The sequence below is a fragment of the Lepidochelys kempii genome, chromosome 6 (assembly GCF_965140285.1).
Source record: "Lepidochelys kempii isolate rLepKem1 chromosome 6, rLepKem1.hap1, whole genome shotgun sequence".
Classification (NCBI taxonomy): domain Eukaryota; kingdom Metazoa; phylum Chordata; order Testudines; family Cheloniidae; genus Lepidochelys; species Lepidochelys kempii.
Genome location: NC_136385.1, coordinates 12,349,238 through 12,367,861, shown reverse-complemented (window position 1 = coordinate 12,367,861; position 18,624 = coordinate 12,349,238).

Genomic DNA, 18,624 nt, shown 5'->3' with positions numbered 1-18,624 from the left:
GTCCCAGCTTGTCCTGGAATATCTCCCCGTGCACCTCACCACCACAACCATCAGGGCCTCTAGTCTGTGCCCCAGGTGAGGAGGAGAGGTACACCAATGAGGAGGCAGGGGTTGCAGTGGAGAAGGCTCTTGCACCAGAGACTGGAGACCCATCTTAGAAGAAATCAAACTGGAAATGCGTATTTTTAACAGCGAGATAGATCACCCACCCCCATGGCAGATTCCCTATGCATGGGGGATTTGCCATCACCTGGAGTCTACATCCACAACCAGTCTCTTTTCTAAAAGATCTGCCCGTCCTGGCTGACCTACAAGATATGGGCTGGCTACAGGCATGGCTGGGAGAGAGCCTAGCCTGAGCCCAGCATAGCACAGGCTGGAGCTGATCAGAAGGGCCCCTTCTGGCCTTGACAACTACGAATCTAAGAAGTGAAAAAGTTTTGTGGGTCGTGGTGCATAATCAGCTGAGTGTGAGCTCTCAGTGCGATGCTGCGGCCAAAAGAGTTGATCCGATCCTGGAATGTGTACACGGGAATCTCAGGTAGGAGTAGAGAGGTTATTTTATTTGGCACTGGGGTGACCACTGGAGGAATCCTGTGTCCAGTTTTCATGTACACAATTCAGGAAGGGTGTTGTTAAATTGGAGGCAGCTCGGAGAAGGACCACGAGAATTATGAAAGGGTTAGACAACCTGCCATAGACTCAAAAAACTCAGTCTATTTAGCTTAACAAAGATAAATTTAAGAGGAGACTTGATTATAGTTGATAAATAGCTACATGGGGAACAAATATTTAATAATGGGCTTTTCAATCTAGCAGAGAAAGGCATAACATGATCCAGTGAATAGAAGCTGAAACTAGACAAATTTGGACTGGAAATAAGGCATACATTTTTAATAATGAGAATAATTAACCATTGGAACAATTTACCAAGGGTTGTGGTGGATTCTCCACCATGCATCTGAAGAAGTGGTTTTTTTACCCACAAAAGCTTATGCCCAAATAAATCTGTTAGTCTTTAAGGTGCCACTGGACTCCTTGTTGTTTAAATCAAGACTGGATGTTTTTCCCAAAGCTCTGCTCTAGGAATTATTTGGGGGCAGTTCTCTGGCCTGTGACATCCAGGAGGTCAGACTATCTGATCCAAGGCCAGAAGGGCACATTGTGAATCTAGGAATCTCTAGGAAGGGGGTTGTGCTCTGGCTTTCGCTCTTCTGTGATGGATGAAGGGGCCTGATAGGTTTTACATGGGCTTTTCCCTGCTTGTTTTTTATCTCAGAAATACCAGGGATGGCAGGTCTGATCTCCTCTGAGGACTCTGGACAGTTCAGCATTTGAAGAGTGAGGGCAGTTGAATATGTTACAAGAACTGTTTTCTCCCAAGTGTGTCCCTGGTATTTGAGTTATATAAGTGGTAGCACCTCACCACACACAGTTTGAAGCAATTAATGTACACCTTCCCCCTCCATTAACCAGCTTTCACTCACCTTGTGTCTGTGCTGTCCCAGCCTGCCCAGCTCTCCAGTCATCCCAGAAAATCACACTAGCCAAGACATGAATTTCTAGTGTGAAAAAGGTAGAAACACACCCTTCTGTTTAACAAACAAAGGTCCAGGCTTTCCCTATGCATTGCAAAACAAGGCAAACAGATGTTTTCCCTTTGCAAGTCACCTTTAAGTGACTGCCCAAGGTCACCCAGTGACTCCGCATTGCTAGAAGTTGGGGGAGGAACAGACTTACAGAGGGGGTCTTCACCCTTATCTACTGCTGAGCCCAGTGGAGAATCCCACTCCAAGGAACACGGTGGGACAGCACTTCTGAAAGCCTGCCCTAGGGGCCCTAGCAGCACCCTGCTCGTTAACCAAGAGGGGGCAGATGAGACAGGCTTTCAAGGTCCATGTTCCAGCCACTAGACCCTGCTGCCTTTCTATGTCATGAGCTGCTCCCAGCAGCAGGGCTGAAGCTCATGGGTTGAGCTGTCCCCCCCAGGGCAATCACTTCCAGCCTTCCCAACAGAGTGTGGCCCACTCCGTGTGATACAGACACTTCTGACATCTCCCCAGTCACACACCCTGCTCCCTGTCTTCCTCACAGCAAGTACAAGGCTCCTGCGTGAGGAGAAAGAGCAGGATCAGGAAAGGAGTGAGGGTAGAATAGTAAGACATGTCCTTCCATGGCACAGCAGTGGTCCCCAAACTCAGCTCCACCCCCCGCCTCAATGGGGTCTGCATCAGTCATTTCCTCCTAGCATCACGGGGCAGATGTTCCCAGCTCCTGCCTCCCCCAGCTGTGGGACTCATTCTGAGCCACACAATGGCCCATATGCCCCCCAAACCCCCGACTGCTTAAAGAGGGGGTGGGGGTGAATAGCCCCCTGGAATTTCACTTCACCCTTCAAGCATACGCATTATAAATAAGGCTACGATTTAGTCAGGGGTACAAGTCATGGACAGGTCACGAGCAATAAACAAAACTTCAAAGCCCGTGGCCTATCTGGGGACTTACACTATGAATACGCCTGACTAAATCTTGGGAGGGGGCGAGGGTCACTGCTAGGGGGGGTGCCCCAGGGGGCTGCTGCTTGGGGGGACATCTGGGGGGGCTGCTGCTGAGGGAGGTGCCCTGGGGGCCTGCTGCTGAGGGGGGGGCAGGGCTGGGGCCAGTTGACAGCGGCTGCTCCAGCTGTCCTGGGACCGCTGCCGGGGGGCCGCGTACAGTGGCTGCTCTGTCCGCCCCCGGGACCGCTGCAACAGTGGCCGGTGTGGCTGACTCCGGGGCCACCTGAACAGCTGACCCCAGAGCCTGTGGTCAGCTACACTGGCCGCCTCAGAAGTCACGGAGGCCGCGGAAAGTCAAGGAATCCGTGACTTCCGCGACCTCCGTGACAAACACGGAGCCCTAATATAAGTACCAGGGTCAGAAGGGCCGATTGTGATCATCTAGTCTGACCTCCTGCATAACACAGGCCAGAGAACTGCCCCCAAATCATTCCTGCAGCAGAGCTGTGAAAAAAACATCCCATCTTGGTTTAAAAATAGCCAGTGATGGAGAATCGACCACAACCCTTGGTAAATTGGTACGATGGTTAATTACTCTCACTGTTAAAAAATATGCCTTATTTCCAGTCTGAATTTGTCTAGTTTCAACTTCTAGCCATTGGATCATATTAGACCTTTCTCTGCTAGTCTAATGAGCTCCTTATGAAATATTTGTTCCCCATGTAACTACTTACAGACTGTGATCAAGTCACCCCTTAACCTTCTGTTTGTTAAGCTAAATAAATTGAGCCCCGTGGGTCTCTCACTTTAAGGCAGGTTTCTAATCCTTTAATCATTCTTGTGGCTCTTCTCTGACCCCTCTCCAATGTATCAACATCCTTCTTGAATTGTGTGCACCAAAGCTGGACACAGGATTCCAGCTGCAGTTGCACCAGTGCCAAATATAGAGGTAAAATTACCTCCCTACTCACAGGACCAGATTAACCTTTTGTGGCCCCTACCTGGCCTCTGGATTGTGGCCCCACCCCTGCTCTGCCTCTTCCCCCCAGGGCCCTGTCCGCTGCTTGCATGGAGGGGAGTGGGGTAGAGAGGAGCAGGCAGTGGATGGGGCCTCGAGGGGAAGAGGCAACTCCTGAGTGGGGGCAGGGGCACAGCCCAGGCGCTGAGGCCCCTTCTGGGTGTGGGCCTGGTGCCATTAACCCAGTGCTGCCTGCTCGAGATTCCTGTGTTTATGCATTCCAGGATCGTGTTAGCCTTTTTGGCCACAATGTCACACTGGGCGTTCACATTCAGCTGATTATCCACCCCAACCCGCAAATCCTTTTCAGAGTTGCTGTTTCCCAGGGTAGAGTCCCTCATCCTAAGTGCATCCGGCATTCTCTGATCCTAGGTGTACACATTTACATTTCATTTACATTTTGTCACATTGGTTGCTTACGCCCAGTTTACCAAGCCTGATGTGTATCCATAACCTGTCCTCTTCGTTATTTACCCCTCCCCCATTGTTGTGTTGTCTAGAAACTTTATCCGTGATGATTTCACGTTTTCGTCCGGGTCAGCAATAAAAATGGTAAATAGAGGAGGGTCAAGCACTGACCCCTGCAGAACCCCCTGGGGAAACGCACCCTTTCAATGTGATCCCCCATTTACATTGACATTTTGAGACCCATCAGTTAGTCGGTTTTAATCCATTTAATGTGGACGCTGTTCATTTTCTATCGCTCTAGATCTTCTAATCAAAATGGCGTGAGGCACCACGCCATGCACCTGACAGAAGTCTAGATAGATTATGTCAACCTCATTACCTTGATCAGCCAAACTTGCAATCTCATCAAAAAACGATATCAAGTTAGTTTGACAGGATCTAGGAGAGAGGGGTTGGTCCAGGGGATGCAGTGGGGAGGTAGAAGGGAAGGGGTGGGGGACCCATGGGATGGGAGTGGAGGAGGGGGAGGGGGCCTAGGGGTGGGAATTGAGTGCCCACAGGGTGGTAATGGGGGGGGGGTGGACTAGGGGCTGGGATGGGGAGGAAAGATGGGAATGGGGTTCAGCATCCAGAGCCCCCCACACCATGTGCTGACCCACTGTGCCCTGGCGCTCTGTGCCCAGCTGGCTGGCACCTGGGACCACTAGAATGGCCTATTCTGCAGGCACAGAGCGCTTTGTGCTGCAGGGCTGGCCCTCGGGCTCCAGGCTCAAAGGGACCATTGTTCAGGGCCTGCAGCCTGCCACCCACCCCCACCCGCGGACGGTGGATTCCAGCACATCCAGCCACTGTGGCACAGACTCCTGGGGGCAGGGGCACCACTTAGAAGGTCAGGGGGGCTCTATTCCCCCTCCCCCGAGTTTCATACCTGAGGTCTGCGGACCGCACATGCCTTAGCCCCAGGTGGAGCTCTTAACTGCAACCCAGCGTGAATGTGATATGTGACGAGTTCTGTGCTGCTCCCAGCTTCCACCCTTGGGGCAGGGAGTTTGTTTATAAACAGAGGCAGGGTGATTAAGATAACAAAAGGCTTGTCCTTAAATTAAATTAAGGATCCTTACATGATCCTGAAAGCTTTGCCAGGCACTCCAGTTAAAAGATAGGAATAAGTGGTAAGAATGGACAGAGGTAAATAGTGGTGTCCCCCAGGGGTCTGTATTGGGACCAATGCTGTTCAACATATTCATAAATGATCTGGACAAAGGTGAGGAGGCAAAATTTGCAGATGATACAAAACTACTCAAGATAAGTCCAGAACAGACTGTGAAGACCTACAAAGGGATCTCACAAATCTGGGTGACTTGGCTACACAATGGCAAATTAAATTCAATGTTGATAAATGCAAAGTAATGCACATGGCAAAATATAATCCCAACTATACATACAAAATGATGGGGTCTAAATTAACTGTTTCCCATCAAGAAAGACGTTGGAGTAATTGTGGATAGTTCTCTGAAAACATCTGCTCAATGTGCAGCAGCAGTCAAAAAAGCGAACAGAATATTGGGAATCATTAGAAAAGGGGTAGATAATAAAACAGAAAATATCATAGTGCCTCTATATAAATCCATAGTACGCCCACATGTTGAATACTGCCTGCAGATTTGGTCACCCCATCTCAGAAAAAAATAATTGCATTTGGAAAAGGTACAGAGAAGGGCAACAGAAATGATTAGGGGCATGGAATGGCTTCCATATGAGGAGAGATTAAAAAGACTGGGGCTTTGCAGCCTGGAAAAGAGACCACTAAAGGGGGGATATGATAGAGGTCTATAAAATCATGAATGGTGTGGAGAAACTGAATAAGGAAAAGTTATGTTCTCCTTCACATAACACAAGAACTAGGGGTCACCCAATGAAATTAATAGGCAGCAGATTTAAAACGAACAAAAGAAATAATTTCTTCACAGTCAACCTGTGGAACTCTTTGCCAGGGGATATTGTGAAGGCTAAAACTATAACAGGGTTCCAATAAGGATTAGATAAGTTAATGGAGGATAGGTCAATCAATTGTTGTTAGCCAGGGTGGGCAGGGATCCAGCATCATGTTCTGTGTGTCCCTAACCTCTGTTTGCCAGAAGCTGGGAATGGGTGACAGGATGGATCACTTGATGATTACTTATTCTGTTCATTCCCTCTGACATACCTGGCATTGGCCAGTTTCGGAAGACAGGATACTGGGCTAGATGGACCTTTGGTCTGACCCACTATGGCCATTCTGATGTTTTTATATAGAACCCAAATGTATCTTCCCCCCACACTCCACGCTGTAACCCACTAGACCCCACTCCCCTCTCAGAGCAGGGATAGAACCGAGGAGTCCTGATGGGGTCTCTCTCTCCAGAGTTAGTAACAAAGTAAGAATATATATTAAAATATTAAACCTAACCAGTGTCCCTTAAGTGTTGCCTTCTATGATGAGATAACTGGCTCTGGGGATGAGGGGAAAGCAGTGGACATGTTATTCCTTGACTTTAGCACAGCTTTTGACACGGTCTCCCACAGTATTCTTGCCAGCAAGATAAAGAAGTACGGGATGGGTGAATGGGCTATAAGGTGGATAGAAAGCTGGCTAGATCGTTAGGCTCAACGGGTAGTGATCAATGGTTCCATGTCTAGTTGGCAGCCGGTATCAAGCGGAGTCCCCCAAGGGTCGGTCCTGGGGCTGGTTTTGTTCAATATCTTCATTAATGATCTGGAGGATGGTGTGGATTGCACCCTCAGCAAGTTTGTAGATGACACGAAACTGGGAGGAGTGGTAGATATGCTGGAGGGTAGGGATAGGATACAGAGGGCCCTAGACAAATTAGAGGATTGGGCCTAAAGAAATCTGATGAGGTTCAACAAGGACAAGTGCAGAGTCCTGCACTTAGGACGGAAGAATCCCATGCACCGCTACAGACTAGGGACCGAATGGCTAGGCAGCAGTCCTGCGGAAAAGGACCTAGGGGTTACAGTGGACGAGAAGCTGGATATGAGTCAACAGTGTGCCCTTGTTGCCAAGAAGGCTAACCGCATTTTGGGCTGTATAAATAGGGGCATAGCCAGCATATCGAGGGATGTGATAATTCCCTGCTATTCGGCATTGGTGAGGCCTCATCTGGAGCACTGTGTCCAGTTTTGGGCCCCTCACTACAAGAAGGATGTGGAAAAATTGGAAAGTGTCCAGCAGAGGCAACAAAAATGATTAGGCGGCTGGAGCACATGGCTCATGAGGAGAGGCTGAGGGAACTGGGACACAGGGGAGCAGTGCTTAGAATGGCACCTGTTGCTCCAGTACTCGGCAGCAACTGGACGGCGGCCCAGGCCAGGGGAGAGAGTGTGCTGGACGCAGGCTGACAATGGGGATCGTTGGTATGGGATCCAGGATGGGGGCAGCATAGAGCATAGAGAAGCGTTAGGGCCCCCAGTTGTGCTCCCTACCCACCCATGACCAGTATAGTGCCTAGGGTGTTACAAACACCTGGAGAGACTGGTCCCCCCGTCGCACAGATAGGGCCCCCTCTGGTGTATCCAGCCATGTGGGGGGAGAGTCACCGCAGCAGAGAGTGCCCTGGAGTGGGGCTGCAGCGCCACTCCTAGGGGAAGGGGCACTGGGCTGCGAGGCAGGAGACCAGGGTTCTGCTCACACCTTTTCCCCAAGTGCTGAGGGCTCAGTCCCCAGCCCCACATTATAGCAGAGGTCCAGAGAGCTGACAGCCCAGGTCTCTAACATAACAGTATCAAGCTTCATTCCCTCTGCCTCTCCGAACCACTATGCTAAAGCTATGTGTTTGGTTATTCCATTTGTCACCTCTGCTCTAACCCACTAGATCCCACTGTCCTCCCAGAGCCAGGGATAGAACCCAGGAGTCCTGGCTTCCAGCTGCTCTGCTCTAACCACTAGACCCTACTGCCCTCTCAGAGCCAGGGATAGAACCCAGGTGTCCTAACTCCCAGCCTTCCAATGCAGTCACAACTTGTAGATCACTGTCTGGTGTCATCTCTAGACAGTGTCCCCCCACCAGGGATAACAACCTGTTACTGGTACCGGTTTGGAAAATATTATGCAAATTAGTTCAAATTAACATCCCCCTCCTACCTGGAGCTGCATGAAGCTTGGCCCCCTGCTGGTCCGGCTGGCACTGCCCAGGTCCTGGCTGGGGGAGCAGGCATGGGGGGTGGGGGGGCAAGAGAGCTGGCACAGTCCCTGATCCCTGCACAGGGCTGTATATGTTGTGATCTCTCTACCTTGCCCCCTGGGGAAAGCCACCGTGTCCCAAGGACATGAACCCCACCCTCCCACTCCCCTGCTGCTGCTGGGAGGAATGCACCCAAGCTCTGCAGCCCAGCCATGGTATGTGGTGGGTGGGAGGGGGGCAAGCCACAGGCTGGGTCCACCCGGGCCTGACAGCCAGGTACCACCCCCAGGAAGTACTCTAGCCAAGCTGAAGGCCCTGGAGCATCACAGGGGTGGGAGGGTTAGAGAGCTGAAGGGCAAGGCATCGCAGAGGGAAAGGGCCACTAGCATAGGCCCGTCCGGTAGGCACAGGGATTTCCCCCCCCCAACATTATTACAGAGCAAGGGTGGCTGCAGGACAGCACTGAGCTGGGCAGGCTGGGGGCTGTGGCAGGGGGAATCCCAGGTTAGGATAACTGGGGGCCGTGGGTCAGGACTGAGGGGCATGGCTGAGCTGGGGGGGGGTTGTTGTGGCGGGGGGCTGGGCCTTGGGATTGAGGGGCAATGAGACAGCTGAGGGGGAGCTCAGGACTGGGATAATGGGGCAGTGGGTGGGGATTGAGAGACACTGGCTGAGCTGTGGCAGGGGTGGTAAGGCTGCGATAGCAGGGGCAGGGGTTGAGGGGCACTGGCTGAGCTAAGGGGGGGTGGCAGGGCTGGGATGGCAGGGGCTGAGGGGCACCGGGCTGAGCTGAGGGGGGTGGCAGGGCTGGGATGGCAGGGGTCAGAGGATGAGGGGCACCAGCTGAGCTGAGGGGGGTGGCAGGGCTGGGATGGCAGGGGTCAGAGGATGAGGGGCACCGGCTGAGCTGAGGGGGGTGGCAGGGCTGGGATGGCAGGGGCTGAGGGGCACCAGCTGAGCTGAGGGGGGTGGCAGGGCTGGGATGGCAGGGGTCAGAGGATGAGGGGCACCGGCTGAGCTGAGGGGGGTGGCGCGCCGGGATGGCAGGGGCTGAGGGGCACTGGCTGAGCGGTATGTAGGGGTGTGGTGGCAGGGGGCTGTAGGCTGTTTGTAGCTGCAGTGACCAGCAGTGACCTTTTCCCAAGGGGTCTCTGCCCCCAAGCTGTGGGGGTTACGTGCAGTGGCACTGTGTGCAGCCTCATGTGCTAGCAGGCGTGGGCTCTGTGCAGCGATAAATCACGCCATTGTGTCTTTACAGTGAGGAGAGTGCAGCGGGGGGAGCACCCAGGGCCCTAGCAGCAGGGGCAAGGGGTGCTGGGGGGGCAGTGCTGGCTGCAGGGATGAGACTGGGGGGGACATGGCTGGACGCAGGGTCAGTGCTGCTTGTGCTGCTGGCTGCCTGAGGCCAGTGCAGGCCTGAGGGAGGCCTGGCACGGCCAGCACCAGCTCTGCACGGAGGCACCAGCTCTGGGCACAGGCAGGGAACATGGATGCCCAGGGCCTTGCTGCCCTCTAGAGGGGGGCCAGGACAGCACGTCTCATCTTTACTAGATGGGACTTTACTGGCCTGACAAGCTGGGGGAGTGCAGAGAGGAACCAGGCTCCTGGACCAGCCAGAGGGGGTCACACCCTGCACCTGAGCTGACCCCATCCCTACAGCTGTGACCTTGGTCCTGAGATCAGCTGCCCTAGACCAGCCAGGAGGGGGTCACGGCCCTGCACCCAGGGCCCTGACCCCGTCCCTACAGCAGCGCTCTCGGTCCTGAGATCAGGGCCCCCTTGCTTTGGGCCCGTCCAGTGGGCCGCGTGTGGCAGAGCTGTCCAGTGGAAGTGCCCTTCTGAAGAGCCCGTGAGGGCTCGGCAGGGGGATTCTCAGCACCAAGCACCCTGCCACCCCCCTCTCAGCACGCCCCCTCCTGGGCTCTGCCGCGGCCCTCCAGCAGAGACTCCAGGCACTCCTCTGCATGCAGGGCATGGCCCAAGCTCGGGAGCGCTGTGCTGGCGGCTGCTGAGTCTCCTCCAGACAGGAACTCGCAGGCACTGGTGGCTCCTCCCAAAGACTAGCAGGGTGAAGCCAGGGCCAAGTACCTTTCGCTTCTGGGGAAGGTCCAAGGGCAGGGAATGGGGTGGGGGAGGGGAACAAGGTGGGGACAGGAGAAGAGGAGGGAGGAGTTGTGCAAAACATTCAAGGGGCAAAGCCCTGGCCCTTTCCCCGCATCCACTCTGCAGCCAAGACAAGCTCTCCTTCTGCAGTGGGCAGGGTCAGCTCATTGTAAAGCCAGTAACTGCAAAACCTAAGGCTGCCAACCGTAACAGATCATTGGCCACCACCCCGGGCTTCACGGTCATAAGCAGCCCCCACTGGCGTGCCTTCCTGCAGCAGGCTGTGACACATCCGGCACACCTGCCTCAGTTTCCTCTCCTAGGTAACCCAAGAACTCCATTTCAGGCTCTCTTTCTTCAATAACTCCCTTCCTTGGGTCAGCTTTATTATCAAAAGCACAAATCAGTCTCTTATAGGGAGACACTGGTCCTTTAACAGGGAGTCAGCTGACCCCAATTGGACTCAAAAAGCAGCACCTAGCTGGGCCTGGGGATAGGAGAGAGTTGGTGCCAGGGTTAGGAAGTTGCTGGATTCTGGCAGGAAATTCTGTCAGACTCTTCTGGGAGGGGAGGAAGTGAGAGCCTGAGAGGTAAATGGGAAAAATCCCCTGGTGACTGCTGCCCAGGGGGAACCAAGGAACTTTTTGTTTAAGTCTGGATGATAAAACTGCCTATGGGCAGGGAGAGAAGGCCTGCCTTGTTACACTGTCCATACACAGTCCACTGATCACCCCAGCATATGTAGCCCTTAAAATCCCATGATGTGATGCCCCACAGGCCAGTGCCTTCTTCCTCAGCTCCTGTTGCTCCTCTTCTGTCCCTCTGCTAGGAGAGTCCCAGCTCCTAGTACAACCCCGCTCGTCCCAGCTGGAACCACCACAGCCTACCTGCTGGCCGTGGCCTCTAGGAGTCAATGGAAAGTGCTCCTGGGCTGAGAACAGACATGGCTGGTTTCAGAGGAAAAAGAAAAAAATGCGGAGAGCAATCAGTGATTGAGAAGGGGGTTAGAATGGAAATGCCAGCTCTGAACTATTCTTATTGCTCCTAGAGGCCTCAATTGTGCTAGGCGCTGCATAGACACAGTGAGAGACAGCCCCTGCTCCAGCCACCTTACAAACTAAATAGACAAGACTGGGTGGGAGGGGAAAGAGACACACACAAATGGGAAAGGACTTGCCCAAGAATGCAGCCATCTCTGGAGCAGAACAGTGCTGACAATGTACAGCAGTTTAGGACGGGATGTGAACGCTATCAAACTGAAATTGCATAGGGAACCTAGGGAGGCAGAATATAAAGGATGACCCACGTTTAGGGTCTGTCTAAAACATCTGGCTTAATGCTCCTACGCTAGTTAAAAAATGTGACCTGTAAAACTCTAAATTTGGCATGTGGCTGGATCTTTAATGACTACTACAAATTAAGGCCCCCTCAGCACTGTCTCCCCTGCACAGGGGCAACGCCTCTGGGGTCACAGCTCCTGCGAGCACCGTGCTGGAGCAATAGGTTCAGTAACAGCTTGGAAGGCTCCCCACAAGAGAATCAAGCATCGGTGTGAATGTTCTTTTTTTTCCCCAGGACATTCACTGCAATATTGCTAGAGGAATTTACCCAGTTAAACAGGTAAAACAAGCAATATCAATACATTCAGAGTCACCGATCTGTGACCTTGCCTGGCAGCAGTAAACGACAATGGAAAATTCATGTCACGCTTGTCCGCTCTAACCCCTGAGTGAACTGCCATAAAATGCTAATGGAAACAGGAACACCAAAAGAAAAACAAAAAACCCAACACGGGATGCAGCTAACAAGAAGGAGAGGTGCATTTTGACCCTGCTGTATTTGTAATTTTGGCTGGTGACACCTGCCCTGTGGCATTGATTCCAGGTGGCAGGGAGAAGTCCAGTCTGTCTATCTTTGGGTTTTATACCTCTATCCATCCCTGTTTCAGGCCCAGATCCACAGAGGTATTTAGGCTCCTAACTTCCATTGCAGGGCTTTTGTGGATTTGCGCCTCAGTGTGCCTCCCTGTAAAGTCTATGCTTTACATGCCCTGACAAAGAGAGGAATTCTGCCCAGTTTTAGCCTTAGATATAACATCTGGGTTATTAACATTTCACAAATACTTGTACGGGGGAAGATATACATTGATAATTGACCATCGACCCAGAGTTAAGATTTTAAACTCTGAGAATGGTGACTGTATCTGGTAGCTGCCAGATGTAGCTATGGAGCAAAGGATCCTGATGCTCTGCTGATTGATGCCAGCTGGCCGTGGCCCTTTGATATTGTCAGAACAGCTGTGTGGTAATGAACATGTAACCCATGTTGTACAGTGTGGCTGTCTGGCCCCTTCTAGTCGCTTCACCACAAAGAGATTTATGAGTCTGCTCCTTGTGAGCTAACAGAGCCGAGGCTTTCAGTTTCACAGATTGTGGGTTCAATCCTGGCAAACTGTTCTCCTTAAAACAGAGGAAATCCTTTACAAGGGAAGGAAAAACATGTTTTGGTCTAGTAACGTACTTAGTGGAAGTAATGGGAGATGTGTCCAATGTCAGCCAGATACTAACTATCTGTGGGACACAATTGAAGGCATCTGCTGAGTCTAATGGGACTGGATATGCTTGGGAAATTACAGCCCAGGCCAATGGTGACATGAATGCAAATGCTATTGAATCAAAAACAAACAAGGAGAGCGTGAGATTTTATACTGGGCTCAGAGCCTGATTTTAGGCCTAAAGAGTAAACAAGGTCTAAATAGAACAAAAAGCCTCCAGAAAGGCTAATGTGTAGCTGCCACAGGGGCGGGGGGCCCGTTGCCTCTCCAGCCTCCATGGCCCTGCTCGGGCAGCCCTGGGTCAGCCACACCGGCTGCTGGAGGAGTCACGGCAGTTGCAGGAAGTCATGGAAGTTGCAGGCTGCAGGAAGCCCTACTAATAGATAATTGTCCTCCCCTTGGTAAGACTGATTACCCAACAAGTGTCATTCTGATAAGGTCATGTTCCTCTTTCCTTATTCATTGGCAGAGTTTCATGACAGCCAGTATACAGGGCACACCACTTCCACCAGCTAATGGAAATAAGCTTCTGAATAAAGCCATTATTGTTTTAGTATGTCACCTCTGGACTCTTTAGTATTAATGCTCCAGCGTTAAGTGCTACCTAGTGAGTCTGGCAGCATACTGTTTGCTCTACAGGGGGCTTGCCCTTCCACTGAGCACGCCCACCCAACCTTGCAGAGCTTGTGACGATCACAGCCCTCAGTTGGCTGAAGGCTTCGCTTGCACTGTTTTCGTCCAACCCAACTCAAATCGTCAGCTTTCCCTCCACATCCAGCCCATTTGCTGCTCTTCAGCTATCTTTAGATAGAGGATCCAGGCACTTCTCTCACTTTATTCCCAGGATCTGTACTACTGTCTCAGCATCACAAGCTAGAGTTTCTCTTGTCCCCTTTTCTATTTCAGGAGAGTCACAGCTTCACGAGTGGAACTGAAGTGTCAGAGCTCCATGCAAGAGTTGAGAGGCTCTCAGAATTGGGGCAGTGATGCAGCGGCAGCTACAGCTGTCCCTTCTCTGTAGACCACAGATAGGGCCCTTTGTTTTCAATGTTTATTTTTAGGGCTGTCGATTAAGCACAGTTAACTCACATGATTAACTCAAAAAAATTAATCGCGATTAAAAAAATTAATCACGATTCATTGCAGTTTTAATTGCACTGTTAAACAATAGAATACCAATTGATATTTATTACATATTTTGGAAGTTTTTCTGCATCTCCATAGATAATTGTATTCTGTGTTGTAATTGAAATCAAAGTGTATATTATTTTTTATTACCAATATTTGCACTGTAAAAATTATAAACAAAATAAATAGTATTTTTCACTTCACCTCATACTAGTACTGTACTGCAATCTCTTTGCCATGAAAGTGCAACTTAAAAAAATCTACATTTGTATTACATAAAAACAAAACAAAGTCCACTCAGTCCTACTTCTTGTTCAGCCAATTGCTAAGACCAACAAGTGTGTTTACATTTACAGGAGATAATGCTGGCCGCTTCTTATTTACAATGTCACCAGAAAGTGAGAACAGGCATTTACATGTCACTTTTGTAGCTGGCATTGCAAAGTATTTATGCAAACATTCGTATGCCCCTTCATGCTTCGGCTACCATTCTAGAGGGCATGCTTCCATGCTGATGATGCTCGTTAAAAAAATAATGCGTTAATTCAGTTTGTGACTGAATTCTCTGGATGAGAATTGTGTGTCCCCTCCTCTGTTTTACCCGCATTCTGCCATATATTTCATGTTATAGCAGTCTCGGATGATGACCCAGCGCATGTTGTTCATTTTAAGAACACTTTCACTGCAGATTTCACAAAATGCAAAGAAGGTACCAATGTGAGATTTCTAAACATAGCTACAGCACTCGACCCAAGGTTAAAGAATCTGAAGCGCCTTCCAAAATCTGAGAGGGATGAAGTGTGGAGCATGCTTTCAGAAGTCTTTCAGAAGAGCAACACTCCAATGCGGAAAAGACAGAACCCAAACCACCAAAAAAATAAAAATAAAAATAAACCTTCTGCTGGTGGCATCTGACTCAGATAATGAAAATGAACATGCATCGATCTGCACTGCTTTGGATTGTTATCGAGCAGAACCCGTCATGAGCATGGATGCATGTCCTCTGGAATGGGGGTTGAAGCATGAAGGGACATATGAATCTTTAGAGCACCCAGCACATAAATATCTTGCGATACCAGCTACAACAGTGCCATGTGAATGCCTGTTCTTACTTTCAGGTGACACTGTAAACAAGAAGTGGGCAGCATTATCTTCTACAAATGTAAACAAAATTGTTTGTCTGAGTGATTGGCTGAACAAGAAGTAGGACTGAGTGGACTTGCAGGCTCTAAAATTTTACGTTGTTTTATTTTTGAATGCAGGGTTTTTTGTACATAATTCTACATTTGTAAGTTCATCTTTCATGATAAAGAAATTGCACTACAGTACTTGTACTAAGTGAATTGAAAAATACTATTCGTTTTTTTTTTTTTTTTTTTTTTTTTTACAGTGCGAATGTAACCCACACACCTTAGGAGTGGGTGTTGTGTCCCATCTAGACCACTTACAGAGAGAGATCAATGAGTTTGCTCTACAGCCTTAGCTACCAGCCAGTTGCCTTTTAGCTCATGCAGTAGAACAGGGGTCGGCAACCTGCAGCACGTGAGCTGATTTTTACTGACACGCTGCTGCCAGCCGAGGTCCCGGCCGCCGGCCCCGCTCAGCCCGCTGCCTGCCTGGGTGAACGGAACCCCAGGCTGGCAGCAGGCTGAGCGGGGCCGGCATCCCGGCTGGCAGGAGCCGGCGGCCAGAACCCCAGACCCGCAGCGGGCTGAGACGCTCAGCCCACTCCCAGTCTGGGGTTCTGTCCGTCGGCCTGGCACAGCCCACTGATGGTCTGGAGCTCTGGCCGCCGGCCCCTTGCCAGAGAGGGTCTCAGCCGCCAGTCCCGCTCAGCCGCTGCTGGCCTGAGTGAACCCCCGGCCGGCAGCAGGCTGAGCAGGACTGGCGGCTGAGACCCCAGCTGGCAGGAGCTGGCGGAACCCCAGACCGGCAGCGGGTGAGCCGCTGCCAGTCTGGGGTTCTGTCCGCCACCCAGCTCAGCCCGCTGCCAGTCTGGGGTCCCAGCCGCCAGCCCGGGTCCCAGCCATCTGCTCTGCTCAGCCTGCTGCTGGCCTGGGATACCAGCCGCCGGCCTTGCTCACCTCGCTGATGGTCTGGGGTTCCAGCTGCCAGGCCCCTGGCCCCCTGCCAGCTGAGGTCTGGGCCTCCGGCCCTGCTCAGCCCTCCTGCTGGCTTGGGGTACTGGCAGCCAGCCCAGGACTCTGCTCCTGGCCTGGGCCCAGAGCTCTGCAGCCCTTATCAAAAATTACACTACCATTAGCTTAAAAACTTTGTATATTACAGTAATCGTTAAAAAATGTATAATATTAATAATTACATAGGCTTGATGAAACAAAGTAGTTGTACCTATGTGCCTGTGCTTAATTTGTGTTTTTGATGATTTACCTTCTAAAAAAATCTTGCATGTCTCGCACCTCCCGAAAGGGCATCTCTCACCCCCAGGAGGTGTGTGCACCCCAGGTTAAGAACCACTGCACTAAACTGATAAGATCTGCATTTTAATTTAATTTTAAATGAAGCTTCTTAAACACTTTAAAAACCTTGTTTACTTTACATACAATAGTTTAGTTATATAATAAAAGCTTATATAGAGAGACCTTCTAAAAACGTTAAAATGAATTACTGGCACGTGAAACCTTAAATTAGAGTGAATAAATGAAGACTCGGCACACCACTTCTGAAAGGTTGCCGACCCCTGCGGTAGAGGCTCATGCACTAAGCTCCAGAAGTCCCAGGTTCAATCCTGCCTGCTGGTGTTACACAAATACTTGTAATCAAAAATAAATAGAAAGTGAGCACTGTACACTTTGTATTCTGTGCTGTAATTGAAATCAATATATTTGAAAATGTAGAAAACATCCAAAAATATTTAAATAGTATTCTATTTTTGTTTAACAGTGTGACTAATCACACAATTGTGCAATTAATCACGATTCATTTTTTTAATTGCTTCACCAGCCCTATTTTATTTAATTTTCCGCAGGAATTTAGCGATCTTTACTACCACAACAAAAACAGGTGAAAATCAGTGCAAAAAACTATTTATGATTTTCCTGGTAAATATCGGGGTTTATATTGGTGGATGGAAAGAGTAAAAGAGTATTCAGTAGCTTAATGCTCTGAATTCTGTTAATCAATGTGATTTGCTGCAGAATTAAAACAGAACTCAAAACCCAAGGCCACCTCTGAGTTTAAGAAAACAATATCTCTCTAATCCCCAAATAAAACTTTTTGTGTGTGTCAAGATTCCTTCCCCACTCTGAACTCTAGGGTACAGATGTGGGGACCTGCATGAAAACCTCCTAAACTTACTTTTACCAGATTAGGTTAAAACTTCCAAGGTACAAATTAATTTTACCCTTTGTCCTTGGAATTTCCACTGCCACCACCAAACTAACTGGGTTTACTGGGAAATGTAGTTTGGACACGTCTTTCCCCCCAAAATCCTCCCAACCCTTGCACCCCACTTCCTGGGGAAGGTTTGGTAAAAATCCTCACCAATTTGCATAGGTGACCACAGACCCAAACCCTTGGATCTTAAAACAATGAAAAAAGCATTCAGTTTTCTTACAAGAAGACTTTTAATAGAAGTAAAGGAATTACCTCTGTAAAATCAGGATGGTAGATACCTTATAGGGTAATTAGATTCAAAACAGAGAATCCCTCTAGGCAAAACCTTAAGTTATAAAAAAGACACACAGACAGGAATAGTCATTCTATTCAGCACAGTTCTTTTCTCAGCCCTTTAAAGAAATCATAATCTAACACATACCTAGCTAGATTACTTACTAAAAGTTCTAAGACTCCTTTCCTGTTCTATCCCCGGCAAAAGCAGCATACGGACAGACACAGACCCTTTGTTTCTCTCCCTCCTCCCAGCTTTTGAAAGTATCTTGTCTCCTCATTGGTCATTTTGGTCAGGTGCCAGCGAGGTTACCTTTAGCTTCTTAACCCTTTCCAGGTGAGATTTTTCCTCTGGCCAGGTGAGATTTTAAAGGGGTTTACCCTTCCCTTTACATTTATGACAATTTGAATAAACAGTTTACTGCTGGAGATTTAGAACTATTAGCCTATAAATACATTTAATAATTGGGCCACACTCTTTGCAGCGCATACACTCAACTTCATCCTTTTCTCCTGTTTTTGTTTTTTTTAAATTTTTGAATAATTACTTGCATTCTGAAACATGTTCTGATACAGATCTTCGGTTTCTTCCCGTTTTAGTGTGTGTCAATTCTTTAAACCGCTATCTGCTAAAAGCTTGAAAGGTGTACGTGGTGGACGTGAGATTCATTAGTACGTTCAGATGTGCATGCACTTCAGAGCTTGCATGTGTGCCTCTTTGTTTATTGTAGCTTCCGGACTAATACATAGCCTTACTTCAACAGGCAGCTTTGCATATACACACAGACTAATGTATTAGTGTAAGACAGGGGTCTTAAACTCAAATGACCACGAGGGCCACATGAGGACTAGTACATTAGCCGGAGGGCTGCACCACTGACCACCCCCACTCCACCCCTTCTGTGAGGCCCTGCCTCTTCCAATCCCTTCCCTGAAATCCCCACTCCAACTCCACCCCCTCCCTGCCCCCAGGGGGTGTAGGAGGGGTGCAGGGTGTGGCAGGGGGCTCAGGGCAGGGGGTTGGGGTGCAGGAGGGGTGTGGCAGGGGGTCAGGGTGCAGGAGGGGTGTGGGATGCAGTAGGGGGCTCAGGGCACGGGGTTTGGCTG